This window comes from Halichoerus grypus, chromosome 10 (genome assembly GCF_964656455.1).
Source record: "Halichoerus grypus chromosome 10, mHalGry1.hap1.1, whole genome shotgun sequence".
Classification (NCBI taxonomy): Eukaryota; Metazoa; Chordata; class Mammalia; order Carnivora; family Phocidae; genus Halichoerus; species Halichoerus grypus.
The window spans coordinates 134,811,649-134,818,955 of record NC_135721.1 but is presented as its reverse complement, the minus strand read 5'-3'; the positions used below and the strand labels follow the sequence as shown (position 1 = coordinate 134,818,955).

The following is a 7,307-nucleotide window of genomic DNA, read 5'->3' as shown; positions in this document are numbered from 1 at the left end:
TCTGCTTCTCCCTCTCGCTCTCTGCCTTACCCCACCCCCTTTCCCCTCCCAGCTTGTGCTCACTCTCTCTCGCTATCTCAAATAAATAAATCTTTAAAAAAAAATTTCATCTTCCCACAAATTCAATTTTATTTTAAACAAGAAAACCGTTCTTTCTCTCCAGATTTTTATGTTTATCAGTGCAAAGTGAAACAAAGCAATCTCAGTAGCAATGGCTTATTATATGTTATTTTAGAAAGGTTTATTCCTCAAAATCCCTTAGTCCATTTAGGAATGAACTAAAAGATGTCCAGATTGTGAGAACAGTCGACCTCCGTGGCTCCCCTCTGCATCTGCCTTGGCCTCCCCACGGCTTGCTGGGGGCTCGTCAAGAGAGGACAGCGCCTCATATTTATCACTTGCAAAAGTTTCTCATGATGCATCGCCATCTTCTTGAAAATTTAGATTTTTAATAGCTTGTTTCATCTTTTTTCCCCAACACTTGTGTTCTCTTCCTAGCAGCCTTTTTATGTTCCTACTCCTTTTGATTTTCAATGTAGAAAATGTCCTTCATTTGTTCCTCGCTGACGCTAGGAGTGTTTTTCAGGAGATCCAGGAAAACTCCACCTGGTGTTTTTCTTCAACTAGCATTCATTACGAAAAGGCCGGCATTTTGTTCAACTTCAGCAGTTTCCATCAGAAGTTCAGGTGCCTTTTTGTTCCCAATTATCCTCACTACTTGTGCTGTCAGATCTTTCTTTGGAAAGATCTGCAAGCTGAAAGACATTTCCTGCAACTTGAAAGAAATTTCATCAGCCAGTTTCTCCTGTGAATCGTCCTCTGTGATCTGATACCGGCCTTTGGAGTTCATTTCTAGTCCAACCCATGGCCTGTCTTTAAGAGGTCAGTTCTGTGTGAGATGACCTCGCCCATTTTCCTCTTCCTTTGATCCCACTCTTTTGCCACCATGCATATATTCATCTAGGTCTTTGTCTAATTCTTTTGTATGTTCTTGAGATTTCCTCTTAAGTTTCTTAGCAAGCAAATAATTGTAGGTCTCCCATTGTCTGCTTCTGTCAATAGCACCCTCCATTCCCAAGATAGCAAGTTCGGTGGCCACTGGACCTTGATTCTGTTCTGGTAGCCCAGCACCCCATATGTTGTTAACCTTCTCCAGGAACAGGTGGTTTCTGGCTGCTCTGGCTTGGGAGGAGGGTTAAAACATTTCTGTTGCTTGCATTTCCAAAGAGAGCTGTTATTATCTGTATCAGAAAAACTCTCTTCACTTGAATCCACACTTTTAACAGTCTGATAATGTGATACTGGTGTTGCTGTGCCCTGGAAGGGCCTCACGGGGCTGTCCCCACCTAATGTTTTTGGTCCCTGCAGCGGCCTGTCACTGGGTGCAACTGTCATGTCAGAATCCAAGTCAGAAAGCTGCCCATCAGGGCGCCTGGGTGGCTCAGTCGTTAAGCGTCTGCCTTCGGCTCAGGTCATGGTCCCAGGGTCCTGGGATCGAGCCCCGCATCGGGCTCCCTGCCCAGCGGGAAGCCTGCTTCTCCCTCTCCCACTCCCCCTGCTTGTGTTCCCTCTCTCGCTGTGTTTCTCTCTGTCAAATAAATAAATAAAATCTTTAAAAAAAAAGAAAGAAAGCTGCCCATCCTCCATGTCACCAGCCTCCTGCACCATCTTCCCACAGCCTAGGTGGTTTGCTTAACTTCCTTTTTGGGTAGTTGTTTGTGTATAGAAACGTTACTAATTTTTATATGTTGATTTTTAATTTTGCAACTTTACTGAATTCATTTATTAGTTCTAACAGCTGTTGTTGAGCCTTCAGAGTTTTCTGTATATATGATCATGGTCATCTGCAAACAGAGGTAATTTTACTTCTTCCTCTCCAATTTGGAAGACTTCTATTTCTTGTCTAATTGTTCTGGCTAAAACTTCCAGTACTATGTTGAACAGAAGTGGCAAGAGTTAGCATCTTTGCCTTGTGCTGGATCTTATAGGAAAAGCTTTCAGTTTTTTCCGCATTGATCATGGTATTAGCTGTGGACTTTTTTCATATTGGCCTTTATTGGGTTGATGTAAGTTCCTTCTGTACTATTTTGTTGAGAGTTTTTTTTTTATCACCAGTGGATATTGAACTTTGTCAAGTGTTTTTCTGCATCAACTGAGATGATTATGTACTTTCTATCCTTCATTTTGTTAATGTACCACATTGATTGATTTGCATACGTTGAGCCATCTTTGCATCTTAGGGGTAAATCCCACTGGGTCATGGTGTAGGATCCTTTTAATGTGCTATTTAATTTTGTTAGTATTTTATTGAGGATTTTTGCATCTATGTTTATCAAAGATATTGGCCTGTGGTTCTCTTTTTCTTGTGGCGTCTTTATCTGGCTTTAGTGTCAGGGTAATTGGCCTCGTAATACGAGTTTGGAAGTGTTCCCTCTTTTTCTATTATTTTGAAAGAGTTTAAGAAGAATTGGTATTAAGTCTTCTTTGAATGTTTGACAGAATTCACCTATGAAGCCATCTGGTCCTGGGCTTTTCTTTGTTGGGAGGGTTTTGATTACTAATATAGTCTCCTTATTTGTTACTGGTTTGTTCAGGCTTTCTATTTCTTCTTGATTCAGTGTTGGTAGGTTGTATGTTTCTAAGAATTTATCTACTTCTTCTTGGTTATCCAATTTGTAGTGTCTCCTCTTTCATTTCTGATTTTAAAAGTTTGAGTCTTTGCTCTCTTTTTTAAAAAAGATTTTATTTTTAAGCAATCTCTACACCTAATGTGGGACTAGAATCCAAGGTCCCAAGATCAAGAGCCACAGGCTCCACTGACTGAGTCTGCTCTCTTTTTTCCTTAGTCTAGCTAAGGGTTTCTTGATTTTGTTTATCTTTTCAAAAAACCAACTTGTAGGGTTTTTTTTTCCCTATTGTTTTTCTATTTGATATATGTCTGCCCTAATCTTTATTATTTCCTTCCTTTTGCTTAGTTTGTTCTTTTTCTAGTTCTTTGAGCTGTAAAGTTAGGTTGTTTATTTGAGATCTTTCCTCTTTTTTAATGTAGGTGTTTATCACTATAAGCTTCCCTCTTAGTACTGCTTTTGCTGCATCCCTTAGGTTTTGGTATGTTGTATTTTCATTTTTGTCTGTCTCAAGATACTTTAAAAATTCCTTTTAATTTTCTCTTTGACCCAATAGTCATTCAAAAATGTATTGTTTAGTTTCCACATATTTGAATTTTCTCATTTCTTACTGTTATTGATTTCTAGTTTTATTTTATTTTGGATGGGAAAGACACTTGGAATAATTTTGATCTTCTTAAATTTGTTAAAACTTGTTTTATGACTTAACATTGATTTATCCTATTTCTGTTGAGAAGAAAGTTCTGTATATATCTGTTAGGTCCACTTGGTCTATAGTATTATTCAAGTCATCTGTTTATTGATTTTTCTGTCTGGATGATCTATCCATTATTGAAAGGCTATTGATTTTTCATGTTGATCTCATAAACCTGTTCTTTACTAAATTCTCATTTTTAGTAATTATTTTTCTGTGGATTTTTTTGGGGGGAATCATGATAGTTATATCATTTTCAGTACAAGATAAAAGTAAAAGTTTTACTTCTTCCTTTCAAATTCTCAGGCCTCTAATTGCTTTCTTTTATCTAATTGAATTGGTGTGTATTTCCAATACAGTGATAAATAGTACGGTGATATGGAATCCTTGTCTTTTTTGTTTCTTGTTCCTGACATTAATGGGAAAGCTTTTAGAGGTTTCTCATTAAGTAAAATGTTGGTTTGGGGAGAAAAAATTTGTATAGCTATTTAACATATCTATGTTAATTGGTTACTTAATTGTCAGTTAATAATATATTTATATTTAAATATAGTATACTTATAATATATTTATATATGTAAAACATATAGGAAAGTACATTTTAGATATATGCATAGTGTACTTTATATATTATATATAAATTGTATATATAATATATAAAAATATATATATGATCTATAAAAATATATATATAATTATATATATAGTATACATATAGTCATTAAGAAAGCACCCATTGATTACTATTTTATTGGATTTCCAAAAATATAAATGGGTATTAAATTTTACAAATATTGCTATTCTGCTAATATTGAACCAACCTTGAATTCATAGAATAAATCTCATCTAGGCATGATGTATTATTTTTTAAATGTAACATTGGATTCTGTTTGCTTATATTTAAAAATTTTCACATTGATATTATAAATGAGATTGGTCTGTAATTTTATTTTTGGATGCAATCTTTGACACATTTTAAAATTAATGTTACACCTGTTTTACAAAAATAATTTTGAAATTTTCCTTTGGTTATACTCTGAAATAATTTAAGTAGTATTGGAATTATTTGATCTTTAAAGATTTAGTAGAATTCTCTGTAAAACTACCTGGGTCTAGTGCCTTCTTCCTTTCTCTCAATTAAAAAAAATTTTTGAAGCATAGTATACAGGCTGGAATCTGCATGAATCATGGGTATATAACTCAGTGAATTTTCTCAAATAAATCTGTTTAATCAGCATTTAGGTCAAGAAACAAACACCCCATTAGCCTCCCCCTCATGTCTCCTTCCATTTCCTAGCTTCCCACTCCAACAGGAGCCTGGATCCAACTTGTCATGGTGCTCACTATGGTAATGTGAGGGTTTTTTTTTTTCCTATGGTAACTGATTTGCTTAGATTTTTTTTTTTGTCTCCACCAGGGTCAGTTTTGATAAACAGCATTTTTCTGGACAACTATCTATTTCATCTAGGCTTTCAAACTGATTTACATAGAATTATACAAATTGCTCTTATGATTTAAAGGTTTTTTTCCTATTATCTTCCCTAATCCTTAAAAAGTGTAGGTACTGGCTAGATCTTTCTAGATGTTCCATCAAGCTCTGTGCAACAGAAAATTATAAATCCTTCTCTCTCTGTGTACGTGATAGTGTTATTAAACATACATTTTTCTGTCTGTCTAGCTAGTTATCTAGGCATCTATTTATCTTACTATCTAGGTATCTATGTGTATTTCACGTGGTTGAGAAAATGGAAGGGCAGCTACAAAGCATTTGCATTCCTGATAGAAGAGACAGTCGGCTGGGCTGTCTTTCCCTCTCCTCTCTGCCTTGGGCAAAGATGTGATACCATCTTGCAACCAAGAGAAAGAAGCCAAGAGAATTGTTAGAGGACCGGCCCTGCTATTGATGAGCTGCTTAAGTAACACTAGGAGCCACTTCCAGAATTCTTCAGGATTCCTGTGAAGTGAGTTATAAGCCTCTGTTTATCTGTGCCACTCCAAGTCAAGGTTCTGTCACGTGCAGCTGAATACATTCCTAACTGATAGAATACGTTAGACAAAACCAGAAAACTTTAGTTGTTCATAGTATATGCGTGTTTAAACACAGGAAAATTATCACAGAGACACCAAATCCCCTAACTCTAAAAGAGGAACCTGGGTAGCAATTACTCAAATTAAGTGCTTACTGCAATGGCCTTTTTAGTGTAGCCATCGTTAAAAGCATAATTTGCATAAATTATTCACCATGTTTTAAATACCACTTTTTAAAATTTTGTACAATGGGGCACAGATTGGGTCCGTCTGGTACAGATGATAGGACACATCCCCAAAGGGTTTCAAAGAGATTAAATGAGATAATTCACAAAAAGGGCCTAGGACAGCCCCTATCACACGTTAGAGTACTCCATAAATATTAAGTATGATGTTTTAATAATTAATATTAATAAAAAATATTGATAGCTACTCACATGGAGGGCAACTCCTTCTCATCTTTTGCCTTCCCATAAGAAAAGTCACCTCCCCTGAGAGGCCCTCTCTGGCTCTTCTATCTAAAGTGGAATCCCTCCCCAAATATCTCCCATTCCCCATTGCCCCATTCTTTTTATTAGCTTGGAGACCTTGTCGCCATCTGTAATTCTTTTGATCATGTATTTGGTAAATGTATGTCTCTCCTGATAGAATATAAACCCCATGAGAGCAAAACTCTCAGCGGCTGGCAGAGATCCTATGCTCTCTATACATTCATTGCATACAAAGATGACCAGTCATGGCCAAGAAACCATTAAAATAGAACGTCATTTGACATAGACGGGTTTTGCAGAGGTGGTCATTTTGGGGAGTATGATTTTGCCCACATTTAAATAAAAATGAAGGTGGGTAAAGATTCTGCTCAATTCTAGACCCTCCTCATACTAAGCTTTATTGGGGAGCTTAGTGGTTTATTATTATTATTTTTACTTACTCTCTAAAAGGTCAATACATAGTTATATATGGTCTATACACCTTTAGAAAGTGTGGCACAAATTGTTACCTTTAGAAAAATGTTGTTTTGCATTCAAATGAAGATGTAAAATTCAGCTGAAATTTTAAAAACCAATGGCTACTTGTAATCAAAGATTTAGGTGAAATTCCTCATAGTTTTTTGGCTTTCTGAAGATCCTAGAATTTAGATTTTAAAGTAACCCTATAAAAGTTATGTTTGGGACCAGGTCAGAGGGAAAGTAGAAATGGAAATGTTTTCAATAGAAGGAATAAATCCTAAGGAACAGAAGGAACCCTCAAACACAGTTGAGTGACTGGAGGGGGAACCAAAGCAACCATTTGAACTGGGGGGAAGGCAGGAGTATGTCCAATGCCACTGTCCGAGGGAAGAGGACCCCCTCCCTGCTCTGCCACCGACCCCACCTACTCCACCATCCCCGCTGGCTCTGGAAGCCAGAAGAGGCTGCAGGATTTCCCCTTGGGGTCATAGGTCATGGACTCCTGACAACTGGCATCCTGGAAAGAACAACAGGAGACCTTTTCCTCTTTTTTCTTTGTCTTCCAGAAGGACAGTATGGTGTGGTAGTCAGGCAGTGGGCTTTGGCCACCTGAGTTTGAAGCCCATTTTGCCCATTTACCAGCCTTGTCTCTTACAGCAAATTACTTTCTAAGCCTGGGTTGACTCATTGGTAAAATGGTGGTGATGGCCAAAACTGTCTCATTGGGCAGTGGTTGGCACATAATAGGTGCTGGGTAACTGACTTTCATGACCCTCCTTCTGGAGGAGGGTCCTAAAAGGACCAGTTTTGACCTGCAAGGGGGTGGGGTTCTGGGGCATCATTTTCTTGGTTTAACTGCTCTAGGGCCTGAGAATTTGTTTCCTAATTTTGATGGATCTGTGGCTAGTGCTGTGGTAATCTGTTTATTCTTCAGAGAAGGTTCCAGAATTTCTATGTGGGCGGGGGGGGGGGGGCGCCATACAGGCAGCCATCTTGGAAGAGCTGGCC

At 37.5% G+C, this 7,307-nt stretch overlaps 1 pseudogene; it reads right to left on the bottom strand.

The window, feature by feature from the left end:
• Positions 1 to 232: 232 nt before the first annotated feature.
• LOC118537081 (phosphorylated adapter RNA export protein-like) lies at positions 233 to 1,668 on the bottom strand (annotated as a pseudogene).
• Positions 1,669 to 7,307: the final 5,639 nt, after the last annotated feature.